We start from the raw sequence: 15,007 nt of genomic DNA on the forward strand, positions 1-15,007 counted from the left end.
TTCTAATAAGCGATAGCCTCTTGTGACACATGGCACAACCAGGGCTGAACACCTTAGGAAATGCCTAATCAATCTAATTCTAAGCTCCTTCTCCTTCTGTGCTAGTCACAGTTTGCTCATAATGAATTCCATGCTCAAGCATGTGTCATTCGTTCATTTTCTTTTCGGCTTAGTACCCTTATTATTCCAGGGTCACCACATCGAACTTCCAGCTGCAACCCATCTCTGGGAAACGCCCATACACACTCATTCACACTCATACACTAGGGACAATTTAGCCCACCCAATTCACCTGCACAGCATGCCTTTGGGCTGTGGGGGAAAGCGGAGCACACGGAGGAAACCCACTCGAACGCAGGGAGAACAAGCAAACTCTACACAGAAATGGCAACTGACCCAGCTGAGGCTCGACCTTCTTGTTGTGAGGCGACAGCACTACCTACTGCGCCACTGCATCGCCCCTCAAGCATGTAACTGTAATGGTAATTCAAAGTGTTTTACATAAACAAGAATAAAAGAAACAAAGTACAAGAGATAAAAACAACAAAGAATAATAATAATATATAAAAAAACTGATTACAATGTGTTAAAATGGGTTTTAAAGTAATAGAAAAGTAAAGAAAGACTTAACACCGTGATCTGTTGCATGTACCACAGTGCTTATTTAGTAAAAGCACAGCTAAACAGATGTGGTTTAAGGCTTGATTTGAATGTGCGTAATGTTGGAGGGCACTCTCTGTACTATGATGTGGTCAAAAACAGCTCTGCACAGTTTAGTTCCAACCCTATTCAAACACACTTGCCTGTAGGTTTCAAACAAGCCTGAAGGACTCAATTAGTTTGGTCAGGTGTGTTTAATTAGGGTTAAAATCAAACTGTGCCGAGCTACGGCCCTCCAGGAACTGGATTTGACACCTGTGCCTTAAGCTTGCTAACCTGGTTCAAAACAACTTTTCATTATATTTTCCAGTGAAGGGGAGATTTGAAATTAGTTTGTAATTGCTCATTATGGTGTTCTCCAGCCTGCCCTTTTTCAAGAGATGTTTAACAATTGCAGGTTTAAGTGAGTTTGGAAAAGTCCCAGGAAGAAGTAAAGTAAATCATGTGAGTCTCTCTATTTGTGCAAAGAGAGTGTGAGTTTTATTTAAGTTGCTGTTCATAAGTTTTGACATGAAAAAGTCTGCCTAGCAATGGCTTGTTCCACATTAAATGCACAAAGATGGTCTTTATAGATGGTATAATAGGCTACCTATTTCATCTTCCTCCACACGCAACAGCTTTTCTGCACTGTTTTCATCATTTGTACTACTGATGAGTTTCTCCAAGGTGATATTTGACTGCCAGTCCTCTTCCTGACTTTAACAGGAGCAATTTCATCCTAAGTTAAACAGTTAAACAAATCAAGGAGAAAACCAACTGTCTGCATATACACTTGCAATATGACCTTCATAAGCTGCACACTAGTGTTCTCATTTGTGCATCTTTTTCTGAAAGACAGACCTGTCTTCAATGGCTGGAGTGATCATTATGTCAAAGAAAATACACAAATGATCGGATTGACGTCCTTAAAAACAGTGAATTTGTGTAGAAAATGTGTAAACTATAGTTATATAATTAAATCTGGAGTGCACACGGGTCCATGATTGTATGTGGATCCCTATACATGATTCAGATCAAAGTGGTAAAAACAGTTATGAGTTATTTTACAGCATTGATTTCTGGATTATCAATGTAAATATCAAAAACCCCAGCAGTAGTAAAATAGTTAAATTCAGAGGTTACTATTGATAACAGCTCTGTAAAATGATCAATAAAAGTTAGAGAATATTTTGGAGGTTATGATCATTAAAATCCACGGAGCACACTTTAGTGCTATATACTCAGATATTCATAGGACAAATAGTCACCAAATGTAAATTGCTGACATTCATAGACCTCTTTAATCAGACCAGCAATGCCTCCAGCTCTCCTACTAGCTCTTCAGACACTCAAAATCTAAATTTGGAGGAGCTGCTTCATTTATGACTGCTGCACTACAACTGTCATCTAGTCAAGTTTTATTTAAAAGCATAAAATCCAGGCAATTTGTGTTGAAAAAATAGTTGACAGTGATTTCAAGAGTTCACACTTAGATATTGCTTGATAATAATCTGGCAGGTTTAGCATGCTGTCCTGGGAGAGAACACTGAGCTCGGAGATAAGTGAGACCATAGCTCCTGCCTGGTCGATGAGCATGTAAGGGGGTCAGAGATCAGGTAGTTCTCGAGAGCTCCCCTTGGTAAAAAATGAAAAGGGGAAATGGGGTGGATGATGGCAAAAAAAAAAAAACGAAGAAAAGGGTGTAATGCTAGACGTGCTAGTGAGTTTGGAATAATCTGATTGACTTGCTGATGATAACAGACGAGAGATCAGCCGTGATCAATTATATCACATGCTCAGTGTTGGGGAGTAATTAGTTACATGTAATGGCGTTACCTAATTTAATTACAAAATAAATGTAACAGTAATTTATGACATTTACTGAGGAAAAATGTGTAACATCTAATGTGTAAATTAAATTACAGTTTCCTATGAAAATTACAAATGGGGTTACATCTAAAAATATTCTTTAAAAATCTGGGAAATGTTGAATAATATTATTCTGTTGCTTAGCCTGTTTTTGATATGCTCGATGCCTTCTGCTGAGGCCATTTATTAAAGCGGTGCTATTCTGATGCTTTTAATTGATTGACGCTACTAGCTTAACTACATTTCTCAGTAGGGTGGCTGTAGCGTCACAACTTTATAAATCAGCTTTACAGTAGCAAAGCAATTTTATTGGTAAAGTACCGCAGTAGCTTCCACACAACTATTTTTACTGATCGCAGATCAATATGTGACAGCATCACCCTTCAGAGCTGTGAGGCCAGTGTCTAGCTGATAAAAGTAAATCCATATGACAGTGAGAGTGACGATTTCTTCTTCTCCCTGTTTTTTGGGTGGATGACAGCAAACTTCTTTGTGCATTACTGCCACCCCCTGCTCGTTGATGACGTCTCAAACCAATTAGGCAAACACAACAAATTAGCTTGATGGAAAGAGGACAAGGACAGAGGGAGAGAAGGTATATATATATATATATATATATATATATATATATATATATATATATATATATATATATATATATATATATATAAGTTTATACACACACAAACACACACACAGTTGAAATCAGAATTATTAGCCCACCTGAACTATTAGCCCCCCTGTTAATTTTTTTTCCAATTTCTGTTTAACGGAGAGCAGATTTTTCATGACATTTCTATACAGCTGAAAGTGACATTTAATTTAAGCTTAACTAGGTTAATTAAGGCTTTACTAGGTGTATTAGGTTAACTAGGCAGGTTAGGGTAATTAGGCAAGTTACTGTATAACGATGGTTTGCTCTGTAGACTATCGAAAACAAAATTGCTTAAAGGGCTAGTAATTTTGTCCTTAAAATGGTGTTTAAAAAATGAAACACTGCTTTTATTCTAGCAAAAAAACAAAAAAACAAATAAGACTTTATCTAGAAGAAAAAATATTATCAGACACACTTTGAAAAATTCCTTGCTCTGTTAAACACTTTAATTTACTGTAGTAAAGGCTAACGTATACTATAATGATTACTACTACTTCATAAGAATTAATGATGATACTACATTATGTTGAGTATTAATAAAGAGCTGTAAATATATTCATTCATTCATTCATTTTATTTTCGGCTTAGTCCCTTTATTTTTTGGGGGTCGCCACAGCGGAATGAACCATCCACTTATCCACTTATTCACATTCTTACACCAGGGACAATTTACCTGTCAGCATGTCTTTGGACAGTGGGGGAAACTGGAGCACCAGGAGGAAACCCATGTGAACGCAGGGAGAACCTGCAATTCCACACAGAATTGCGCACTGATCCAGCCGAGGCTCGAACCAGCAACCTACTTTTTGCACGACCGTGTTGCCGCTGTAAATAGATATACAATATAATGCTCATTCCTAAATGTTTCCCTTTACTTTAAATTACTATAGTATTGTTAATGTGTAAATGGTTTTATTGGATTTTTTTTTTTGCTTTTGCTGTTATAAACTATAATTTGCTTCTGTTTAGTACAACATATTATTTACAGGAAATAATTAATCTGAAAAATGATCCCTCTTATGTTTCACTGACAGTTATATTGATCACTAAGATTTGATTGACTTGGATTTAAGATGCTTCGATTTAAAAATGAAAATTGCAAGAGAATAATAAAATAGCTTATATTGTACTTTTGTACTTATATTGCAAATGCCACAAAAAATTACCCTGCACAACAAACTTTTTTTTTTTTTTTTGTTATAAGGTGTGGTTATGTGATGGCTGTTCTTTAAAATTCAATTAATCTTACTTCAACTGATGAAAGATTTAAAGATTCTAACAGTAAACAGAGCTACAGTAAGGTCACACTTGCTTGGTATAATTGCTTGAAAATGATTTAGTTGAAAATATCCATTAGAAACTTAAAATTCATCAAAAAGTAATCAGATGTACCAAGTTACTTTACTTTTCTAAAATAATTGAAAAGGAACTCTACTTAAAATTAAATGGGTAACTTGTAATCTGCAATCTATTACATTTCCAAAGTAACCTCCCCACATGCTCCACTCAGAATTAGTAAGTCAAACGTCACTTATTGTTAAGTAATCAGATAGTTTAAAGTGCTAACTTAACAGTTCTAGTGACTCTCCTTACAGTATTCTCAGATCTAAATTTACTAGACACCAGAATTGAACGATTTGCAACATAAATTGAAGAGGCCTTAGACTTTCTATCACATTATAAAACAAATATCTCCCTAGAAAAAGCTACAGGCACGCTGGGTTCCCACTTGTTCTGTAAACATTTCAATAGAGTATCTAAGCAGGCACTCAGCGTACATCACTGGAAGCTGTTTTGTTTACCAGCTAAAGGACTGGGGTTGTTGGGGGCAAAGCGCTAAGCCAGAGGCCAGAGGGCTCTTATAGGTAGAGGGTGAGGTGGGCAGAGAGGTGGTAGTGGAGCTCGCCTCTTTTTGGTTGCTAACTGGGGGCTGACAACAATGGAGTGGGAGAGTTTAGTTCCAACAAACACCAGCCCCTCCTTTTTTCTTTGAGAAGCTCAAAAGAGGGGAGCCAGGTGAAATAGAAAGTGTGTCTGGAGGCTGTGCATGTCTGGAGCAATTGTCTTTGAGTCCAGAAGAGATCGAAGTTGTCAATAAAATTCAGTGAGTCAGATCGTAAGTAACTTTGTTTCAAGAACTGCAATCTTTTTTTTTTTTTTTAGAAGTCTGTGGCAGCAGAGAGACTCTGAATCAATCTGAACCTGAGGCATTTTCACAGTGGTCTGTGTTCTCAGGAATGCTGCTGGTAACACAAGGTTGTTTAGTTGACGATTAGTAAAGTTGTATTCCAGAAAATTTCCAGATTCAATGTTGATCTTCAAACTGTGTTACTGTGCTGGTAGGTGCTGAAGTTAAAATTAGAATGTAAAAATATAAAAAGCAAAGCATGGAACAGTACATGCCATTAGGACACCCTATACCAGAGGTCAATGTTATACTTTGTGGCCATTTATCTGATCTTTTATCTGACCTAATTAGAGAGGCAAAGTTGTCAATGGATCACTACCTTGTGATGAGTTGGACTCGCTGACAGAGGTGAAGGCAAGTCAGAAATAGTGGAGATCCACTGCAATGTCTGTCTAAATCACAAGAGGGATTTTTCAACTCTTACCTCCAGAAGAGCTTTGACCAGATCCTGGGGGTTAAGCCTGGGAACCCTGGAAAATCTCTGTACTCTCAGCAGGGTGCTAGAGGGTTTGTGGGAGGTCACGTGACCAGTCCATGTGCGTTCTGTGGACTGGAGTAAGTGTTTGACTCATGGCATTTTTGTGGAGTGTGCTTTAAGGGGTACGAGATGCTTTGTTAAGAGCTGTCCAGTCTCTGTATGACCAGAACAGAAACTTAGTTTTAATTGCCGGCAATATGTTAGACTATAGTTTAACTATTGGGTCAGGACATGTATAAAGTCTTTCTTGAATGCATTCATCAAGGCACCCATCCTCTGAGCATTAGACGGGCTATTCTGACTTTGATCCCAAAAAAAGGAGACCTTGGATGTTTAAAGAACTGACGTCCAGTATCACTAATATGTGTTGATTTTAAAATATTATTTGACCAATAAACTAAAAGCAATATATGGCTTCAGTTATTCATATTGATCAAACTTTTTGTGTTCTGAAAAGAACAATTTTTGATAATCTATTTTTAATAAGAGATATGATTACTGTGGCCAAAATGCACAACATGGAATCTGGGTTCCTTTCCTTGGATCAAGAAAAGGCTTTTGAAAGAGTTGATCACCAGTTTTTATTTAAAACACTAGAAGCTTTTGGTTTTGGCCCTTATTTTTTGTCTCTCTTTAAGATCTTGTACAATAGAATTTTTAGCATGCTGAAGATACATGGCTTATTAACCAGACCTTTTCCTGTAACTAGAGGAATAAGGCAAGACTGTCCTCTTTCTGGCCTTTTATATGCAATTTCGATTGAACCTTTGTTAATATCACTCAGCAGGCAACTGAGCGGTTTTAATATCCCTAATAACCCTTCAGTCAAACTTACAGCTTCTGCTGACGATGTAACAGTAGTTATAAAAGACTTAAAAGATGTTTCGATTTTAAATTCCTCTTTAAACACATATCAGCAAGCCTCATCAGCACGTATCAATTGGGAGAAATGTACATCCTTATTGTTGGGTGACTGGCAGAATGCAGGACCTCCTAGTTTACCTCAGCAATGTAGCTGGCCAGAGATGGGTTCAGAAAGCTTGGAATATATTTTGGGACAAATAAATATACAGATAAGAACTAACAAGAGTTAGCAGACAAGGTAATTTTAGGAATTCTTAAGTGGCGATGGAGTCTTCCACACCTCTCGTTGGGGAGATGTTTAGTCAATAATAAATTGGCAGCTTCTATGCTATGGCACAAATTTACTGTGGATCCGCCAAAAGAATTACTTTCTAGAGTACAAAAGGCATTTGGAGATGGCTACCATTGGCTTCCTCCAGGTGTCCTTTATCTATCTGTGGCAGAGGGTGGCCAAGGGCTAATACACCTGGAGTCCAAGGTCTTAACAATGAGGCCACAGTCACTACAGAAGCTTTTGTACGATTCTGAACCTGCGCCTTGGGTTGTATTTGGATCATATATACTGAAAGAAATTGGTGGGTTCGGTCTAGAAAAACAGTTGTTTTTAATGCAGAAGAATCTCCTGGAAAAGGTGCAGTCATTGCCTTTTAGGTTTTATTTGGGATTGATTAAGTTTTGGAGTTGTTTTAAAATTTTGAGACATGAAGATGACCATTATGGTGTTTTGGAACCTCTTTTTCAATCCACTATTTTAGTTAGACAATGTGCCATCTTCTTTAGTTACTAAGGGCCCTATCATACACCCGGCGCAGTGTGGAGCAAGACGCAGCGCAATAGTCTTTTGGTAGTTTCAGCTTGGCGCAAGAGTCGTTTTGAGGCGTTGCGCTACGCTGTTTAAATAGCAAATGCGTTAGCGCTCTTATGTGCGCCCATAGGCGTTCTGGTCTAAAAAGGAAGGAGTTCTGAGGCGGACGCTGGCGCGTTGCTATTTTGAGAAACTATAATAGATTTTTCATTAGACCAAAACTAACCCGGTCTAAACTCCGGCGCAGAGTTGCGCCTCGCTTACACAGAGCTTAATACGCACAAGAGAGCAACAGGCAAATATCTTTACATATAAAAAATTAAATATTAAGGATATATATATATAGGATATAATAAGAATATATATAGGATATAAATATAAAGGATTAAAATATTACAAAACATTTTCTAGCCTACATAAATATGAAAAATCACTGTTTTTATGTCTTCTTCATCTCGGGAGGCTTTTTCAGTTCATTCATAACAATTTGCTTTTGTATGATGTTATTATTATTAGCAGTATTATTTAATATATCCATATTTATATTTGTTTTATTAAAAACAAGCTTAGATTTGCCCACCTGTCAGGTTTTAGACCATATGGGGCATGGCAGGTGTATTTGGAAATAACTCAGCATTTTGACCACACTTGGTCATTATTGTTAATTTATTCGTTTGCTAGAAATTAGAACTGAATATAGAAATAGTTTTGAAACAAATCTTTGCGCTTAACAAACGAAATTAATTATTTATAGGCTAATTGATGTCTGTGCGTAAAGGTTTCCCTATCCAAGAGCGAAAGTGAAAGTAGATCCATTATCTCTCATTCTCACGCAGTAGGTGCTCTGTTTAACAGTTTTCTGTTAAAAAACTGTTAACTGTTAACTGTTTGCTTGTGAAATGCTCAGTTTTTCCACTTAGACTTACTTTGCGTCCAGTAAATAGCGAATGCGCTCTTGGCGCGACGCAGCTGGGTCTTAAAGGGAATGGGAGATGAGACTCTAATTGGTTTATTCTCAAAACACCTATAACTCATTAAGAAAATAAACTCAACCCTTTTAGCCCATGCGCCTTGGCGCAAAGCAGGTTTTCCCGTCCGTAAATCAGCAAAAATGCGTTCTGACACGCCCTGAAAGCGTTTGCGCCCTGCGTTTTGCGCTCTGCGCATGGACCGTCAAAATAGAGCCCTAAATGTCTAAATGCTGGCTTAACAAAAGTCATTGATCTGATTACTTTAAATGATGGCCAATGGAAACATGCACATGTAATTGCCAGTCAAACTCGGATAAAATCATTAAGAATTGTAGAACGTCTAATGAAGAATGTTAAGGCTGCTTTTCCACATAGTTTTACTGATTTTATTAATAATGTTCTAGAGTGGATTTATCTCTCAGTCTTTTCCTGTACTTAAAGTTTTTTTTAAAGATTGGGAATCTGATGAGAATACCCAGATAGCAAAATACACTCGGGCCAGTTCCGGCTAGATTGTCGCCTGCCGGAGACTAACCCCTCGGCCCAACTTCGGCTGCCGGACTCGGGCCGGATGCCTGTGGACTCACTGCCCGATTCCGGCCCGAATCAAGCGGGCCAGATGCGGCGGCCGTAAGCGAGCCGACGCTGCGCATCCGCGGCGGAATCGGCGCGAGGGTAATGTGCGCTGCGGCCCGGAGCTGGCGCGACTCCGTATTTAAACACCTTATAAAACCTTTTGGTATTACATTGGTACTTGATATATGGTATTACAACCATTTGAATTTATATAACAGCAAACACAGGCTATAATGTAAACACAAAGTGTAAGCACTGCGTTTAACCTTTGAATAAAGTGCAAACTGCATACATATTCTGTAACGAAAATAATCAGACAAATGACAAAATAAATAAATGTTAAACGTTTATTGATTGCATGAAAAAAATAGTACTAAAATTTTATAAATAATTTTGTAGTGCACAAGAATATCAATATAAAAACAACAATAAAACAACACATTAAAGACACACAGAAAGATTTAAACAAAAACTCTAAAAATTACACACAAACACAGATGTTTTTTAAAACAACCCTGTTTTCCCAATAGACTTGAATTAAAAATTTGTAAAAAAACAGCTAAATTTTATATAAACCTAAATATAGAAACCAATTTAAGATATAGCAAGAAACATCTTAAAAATACCAATGACAATCCGTAAAATATCCAAGTCAAACTTGTAAAAAGTACTGCAGAATTCTGAAGAAACATCTTGAAACATTTTTTAATAAAACATTAAAATAATAATAAACAAACAAACATATACACATATATATATATATATATATATATATATATATATATATATATATATAAAATTGCAGAAGTATAAAGTCAAACTTTTTTTTTAAATAAACTTGAACAAAGCATTTCATATATATACACGTCTTGTGCAATTTTTTATTTATAATTTTATTTGTATTACGTTTATTAAAAATGTATCAAGATGTTTCTTTAGAATTTGGCGCACACACATACATACCATACATCTATATACACACACACACACACACACACACACACACACATATATATAAATGCAAATGAAAGAAACAAATTGTTCAAGTATCAGGGAACATCCTAATACACTTAAAATGTTGTTTAAAAAAATAAAACAAAATAGTGATGTAGACATTTGACACATTAGCTTTCTCTTCTTTCTTCCTCCATCCCTGTCAGGGGCAAGTTGTAGCTACCTTGTAATGCATTTTTCCACTTCTTTATCAGTGGCGTGGTATGGACATTTGTCCTCACTCCATCTGTGATTAAAAGATAAACAGATAATTAGTAGTGAACAAGTACTAATGTAAAAAAAAAAGAAAAAATTAGGAAAAAAGTAGGCTACCTACGAAGCAAAAAAAAAAAACAATAAAAAAGAACAAATAAACTTAAAACACTTTGAAATTAGCAAGAGCTTGAACTTACCAGTTTCTTCATTTGTTCGGGCTGCTCCTTTAGTTGATTTTCAAGCTTTTCCAAATCAAATTGGCTAAAGGAAGGTCAAATGTGTTTACATCTGGAATTTCATCACGTCTGTTTTGGTTTTGTGAGAATCAGGCCCAGCTGCTGCTTTATGACGTTGCATGATTTTAAAACTTCAGTCAGTCGTGCTAAAAAAGAAAAATAACAGATGAGTATAAATCAACCTGTAGCTTATTCTCATACAACTTCTGTAAATACAACAGTGGGCTAGACACTGCTGATATTCTCTAGTTGATCTTTACTGTCTAGCTGCATTAAACCTTAACAAATTTAGGTCCCGTTTACACTAATGCGTTTTAGTTTGAAAACGCATAAGTTTTGCTACGGTTACGCCAACCGTCCACACTACGCCGGAGTTCTCGAGCGCCGAAAACGGAGCGTTTCGAAAACGCTGGAGAGGCCGTTTTCATTTTGAAACGCTGCTGCTCCGTCTCAGTGTGGATGATGGAAAACGGAGACATCTGAAAACGGAGGCGGGGCTGCAGACGTTCGCCTCTCTGATTGGGGCTTTTCCTGAATATTAAGTAGCCTAACACACAGTTCAGTCCTGAATCTTCTCCGTGTAAGTTCAGACTTCGCAAGTTTGATCAAGGCTGCAGTCTCTTCTTCTCAGTTTGATATGGAAAAGCAGACTATACCGAGGACACGGGTAAATCTTCAAAGGGAACAGTGTACTTTATAACTTCATTCACATCACCCTGGCTTCGTTGTTTCACTTTCTCAACAATAAAATGTAAACATGATTTAAGGAACTGCCTATTTTCATTTTAATATTAGCAACTTAGACAGCAGACATGTTGAGGCGCCGTGCTGTATAAGATGAGCGTCATCTTCACTGTCTGGATATTTATAACAAAACGGAGCCGATAACAACTGCCTCCTTTCAATTTCAGTGAAAATACGAAACATCCCCTCTCTTTTGCTGAGTATCAGTTTTAAGAATCGATAATGGCCATTTTAAAAGTATAACATACAATAAGTTTATACATTATAGGAAATAAAGGCAAGCGATAAGTCAATATACAGAATGTACGTGCTTACATTAATCATTAACTTATCTTTGCGCTCAGCCAAAACACGTTACCCGAGAACAAGTAATAGATTCCAATGCCCAAAGTCAGGGAATATGTCGTTAGATAAAGACAACAAGATGAATGAAATATCCCGTTTAATAAATATAGTGAGATTAGATCCAGCGGGAGATGCTTGATGAGAAGTCCGACTAGCAGAGCTCTCATCTGGGTACATGGGCTGCAGCGCTTGCCCGAGAGCGTCTGTGTGGTCACGTGATGTGCGTTTTCAGCGTTTTGGTGTGGACGGAGAGCAGTTCAGAAACGCTGGGTAAAACGCGAGTGTGGACGCGGATCGTTTTCATTCTAAAACGCCGTTTTAAAACTAAAACGTACTAGTGTAAACGGGGCCTCAGTGATGTCTTCAATTCTTACAAAGACATCACGAGATGCAATGAGTTCTGTCTTGATCTCAAACTGCACTAGAACAAAGACTGTAAATGTTCATAGGTGTACTGCAGGAGTGTCCAAACTTTTTGGGCCGAGGGCCAGATGCAAAAAAACAAACGTTGTCGCGGGCCAAATTTTACATACATCACACAGACACATGTATATGTATATATATATATATTTTCCCCAATTTCTGTTTAACGGAGAGTTAAACATTTTTTCCACACATTTCTAAACATATTAGTTTTAGTAACTTATTTCTAATAACTGATTTATTTTATCTTTGCCATGATGACAGTAAATAATATTTGACTAGATATTTTTCAAGACACTTCTATACAGCTTAAAGTGACATTTAAAGGCTTAACTAGGTTAATCAAGTTAACTAGTCAAGTTAAGGTAATTAGGCAAGTTATTTTATAACAATGGTATGTTCTGAAGACTTAAGGGGCTAATAATTTTGACCTTAAAATGGTTCATGAAAAAATTTAAACCGCTTTTTATTCTAGCCGAAATAAAACATAAGTCTTTCTCCAAAAGTAAAAATATTATCAGACATACTGTAAAATGTTCTTGCTCTGTTAAACATCATTTGGGAAATATTTAAAAAAGAAGAAATAAATCAATGAGGGGCTAATAATTCAGACTTCAACTGTGTGTAGATAGACAGAGAGACAGACAGACAGACAGACAGACAGATAGATAGATAGATCATAACAAAAACTGCTGCTTAATTGAATGCATGTAATAGCGACACCCGGTGGTTATTTATTGAATTACGTTCATTTTTGTATAGCGGGCCAGATTCTATTGATATTTATAAAAAGCCTTGTAGTTTGGACACGCCTGGTGTACTGGAATGTACAGTATCTGTGCATCTTCATGGTGGTCTTAAGATTTCTGCCATAGTCATTGATGGTGATGGTACTTGTGGTGCTGCATTGATTTCTGAAATCTTCATACCTGCCTTTTATCCAGCCTCTTTGTTCCAAGTAATTTTTCTTCATCATGGTATAGATGTGTCTATACTGTCCCTTAATCAGATACATTTACAAAACAAAACATCACTTTAGTATAGTGCCAGGGCAAAACTCAAAGGTTGTAATAGATCAATGACATAATGTTGACAGTATGTGTTTAAAATAATTGCAAACAAACCTGTTCTGTCTTTAGATGTATGACAGGCGATCATCGTCCTCATCTGTCTACCAGTCAGAAATCACAGTTGCGTGTGGATGTTTGAGTCGAGCTTCCTCATATGCATCTATAATAAAACATCACATTGTTGTTAACCTCCCGTATAGAAAAGTTCAAATCCTGAAATACTATCAAAGTTAATTAATGCATATAATACCTATAGTGTAAATAATCAGTACACAGAAGGTTGCACAAGATTTATTCGGAGATTCATGCAGAGTGACAGCCTTATGAATCTGAGACATAGATTTGTAAGATGGCCAAGCACATGCATTATTCTGTACCCATGAAGATTAACCTACCATTGTGAAAAATGTTTGATGATGATAGCCAATAACAATAAACCATTTCAGCTGTTTGTGAAGCAATTAGTAATGTAATGTCTGAAAAGCTCAATCTATGTTGAAAATATATCAGCAGTTTACAGCTTATGGACTTTTAGCACACAACTATAACATGCCTATTCACGTTCAAAAGAGTGTGCCATTGACTTCTTTGGTCGTGATGTGCTGCAAAATGATCTCACTAACCTTTGTTAAACAAGAACAATAAGACTTAACCAACAAATATTGTTACCCATTCATTTAAATCACAATTTATCACTGTCAATAACATAAAAAAACCCCAAAAAAAAACATCAAAATCTGCTTTAAGACGTTCAGTTTTACATTAACTGACCATTACGGCTTGAACAAAAGATATAATTGATTCACATAGGCTAACACATATGAATTAAAGTGCATAGTAATATATTTCTCTTGGATAATTTAAAGAGAATAGTAAACAGTCGAGTTTCGATCATTTTTCGTGACTAACTGCATAAACAAGATAAACAATAATATTTTATTAATCCAAAACGATTAGTTTTTATTTACACATAATCACAGAATTAATACTGTTGGATAAGTATACGCCTGTACAATGATTTTTTCAACATCCACGGTACTTTATAATGTTAAATCAGGAAAAAAACACGTTTTGCCATGTTAGCGTTATTGGATTCGTCTACAGAAACTATCTTTAACGCAAAGTTAGCATACACACAAATTCGTTTCATGTTTCTTTAAAATAATTAAAATAGTTTTCAGTTACTACACACGTTACAATCTAACATTGTGTAAAAGGAAAAGGAACTTTCAGACGTGTTTGTAACTGTTAGCGTTAGCATACATTAGCTCCAGTCGTGTTTCTTAAAGCAAGTTACATTTCGTATCAAACTGTTTTAAATTACTAAACGCTGTTACAACCAAACACCGTGGAAATGTTTTAAGCTCTAAATTCGCTAATTATACAGAACACAAGCAGTAAAAAGCTTACCTTTCTAACCGGAATCCACGTGAATCTTTGAAAAACCAAACTTTTTCTTCTTGTGATCTTCGTGCCATAGTGGTTGACAACCAGCTTTTTGGAGCATTACCGCCACCGTCTGGATTGGAGTTTGGATCAGGAGTTTAGTAATGCATGTGTTTATTATGAAACCAACTTCTGCTTTAAAAAAAACAGTCAGCACAGGAGCGTGCTATCTCAAAAATAAGCGAATTTTACATAGTTTTTCTCTAGATGACATGTATAATCTATTTATAAATAATATTGTTTTGTTTGCGTCTAAACATTGCGACCATCCACACTAAATATTCTTTTTTTTTTTTTTTTTGCTATCGTACCATGAATATTTTCTCAAATTATCATTAAACGTGGAGCTAACAGATTACTAGATAAAATAAGAACTTAATCGGTTGCCATCAGCCGAGTCCTTGCTAGAAGCGGCCAGGATATGGTAGACCGGAATCGGGCCAGTGCTTTACAGCCGCATCACAACCGCATGTGCGCGAGCGAGCTGCG

At 36.5% G+C, this 15,007-nt stretch overlaps 1 protein-coding gene and 1 long non-coding RNA gene across 2 annotated transcripts in view; both read right to left on the reverse strand.

The window, feature by feature from the left end:
- Positions 1–15,007, reverse strand: part of adamts7 (ADAM metallopeptidase with thrombospondin type 1 motif 7) — a 189,911-nt gene that overhangs the window by 31,888 nt on the left and 143,016 nt on the right. The gene's annotated exons all lie outside the window — the stretch shown is intronic.
- Positions 10,234–14,553, reverse strand: LOC147843208 (uncharacterized). Its single transcript, XR_015496331.2, has 5 exons — positions 14,483–14,553; positions 13,127–13,232; positions 12,932–13,002; positions 10,452–10,636; positions 10,234–10,285 (listed from the first exon to the last, which is right to left on the reverse strand). It is a non-coding gene; the product is annotated as an uncharacterized LOC147843208 (long non-coding RNA).

The sequence above is a fragment of the Danio rerio genome, chromosome 7 (genome assembly GCF_052040795.2).
Source record: "Danio rerio strain M-AB ecotype USA chromosome 7, GRCz13ab, whole genome shotgun sequence".
Lineage (NCBI taxonomy): Eukaryota > Metazoa > Chordata > Actinopteri > Cypriniformes > Danionidae > Danio > Danio rerio.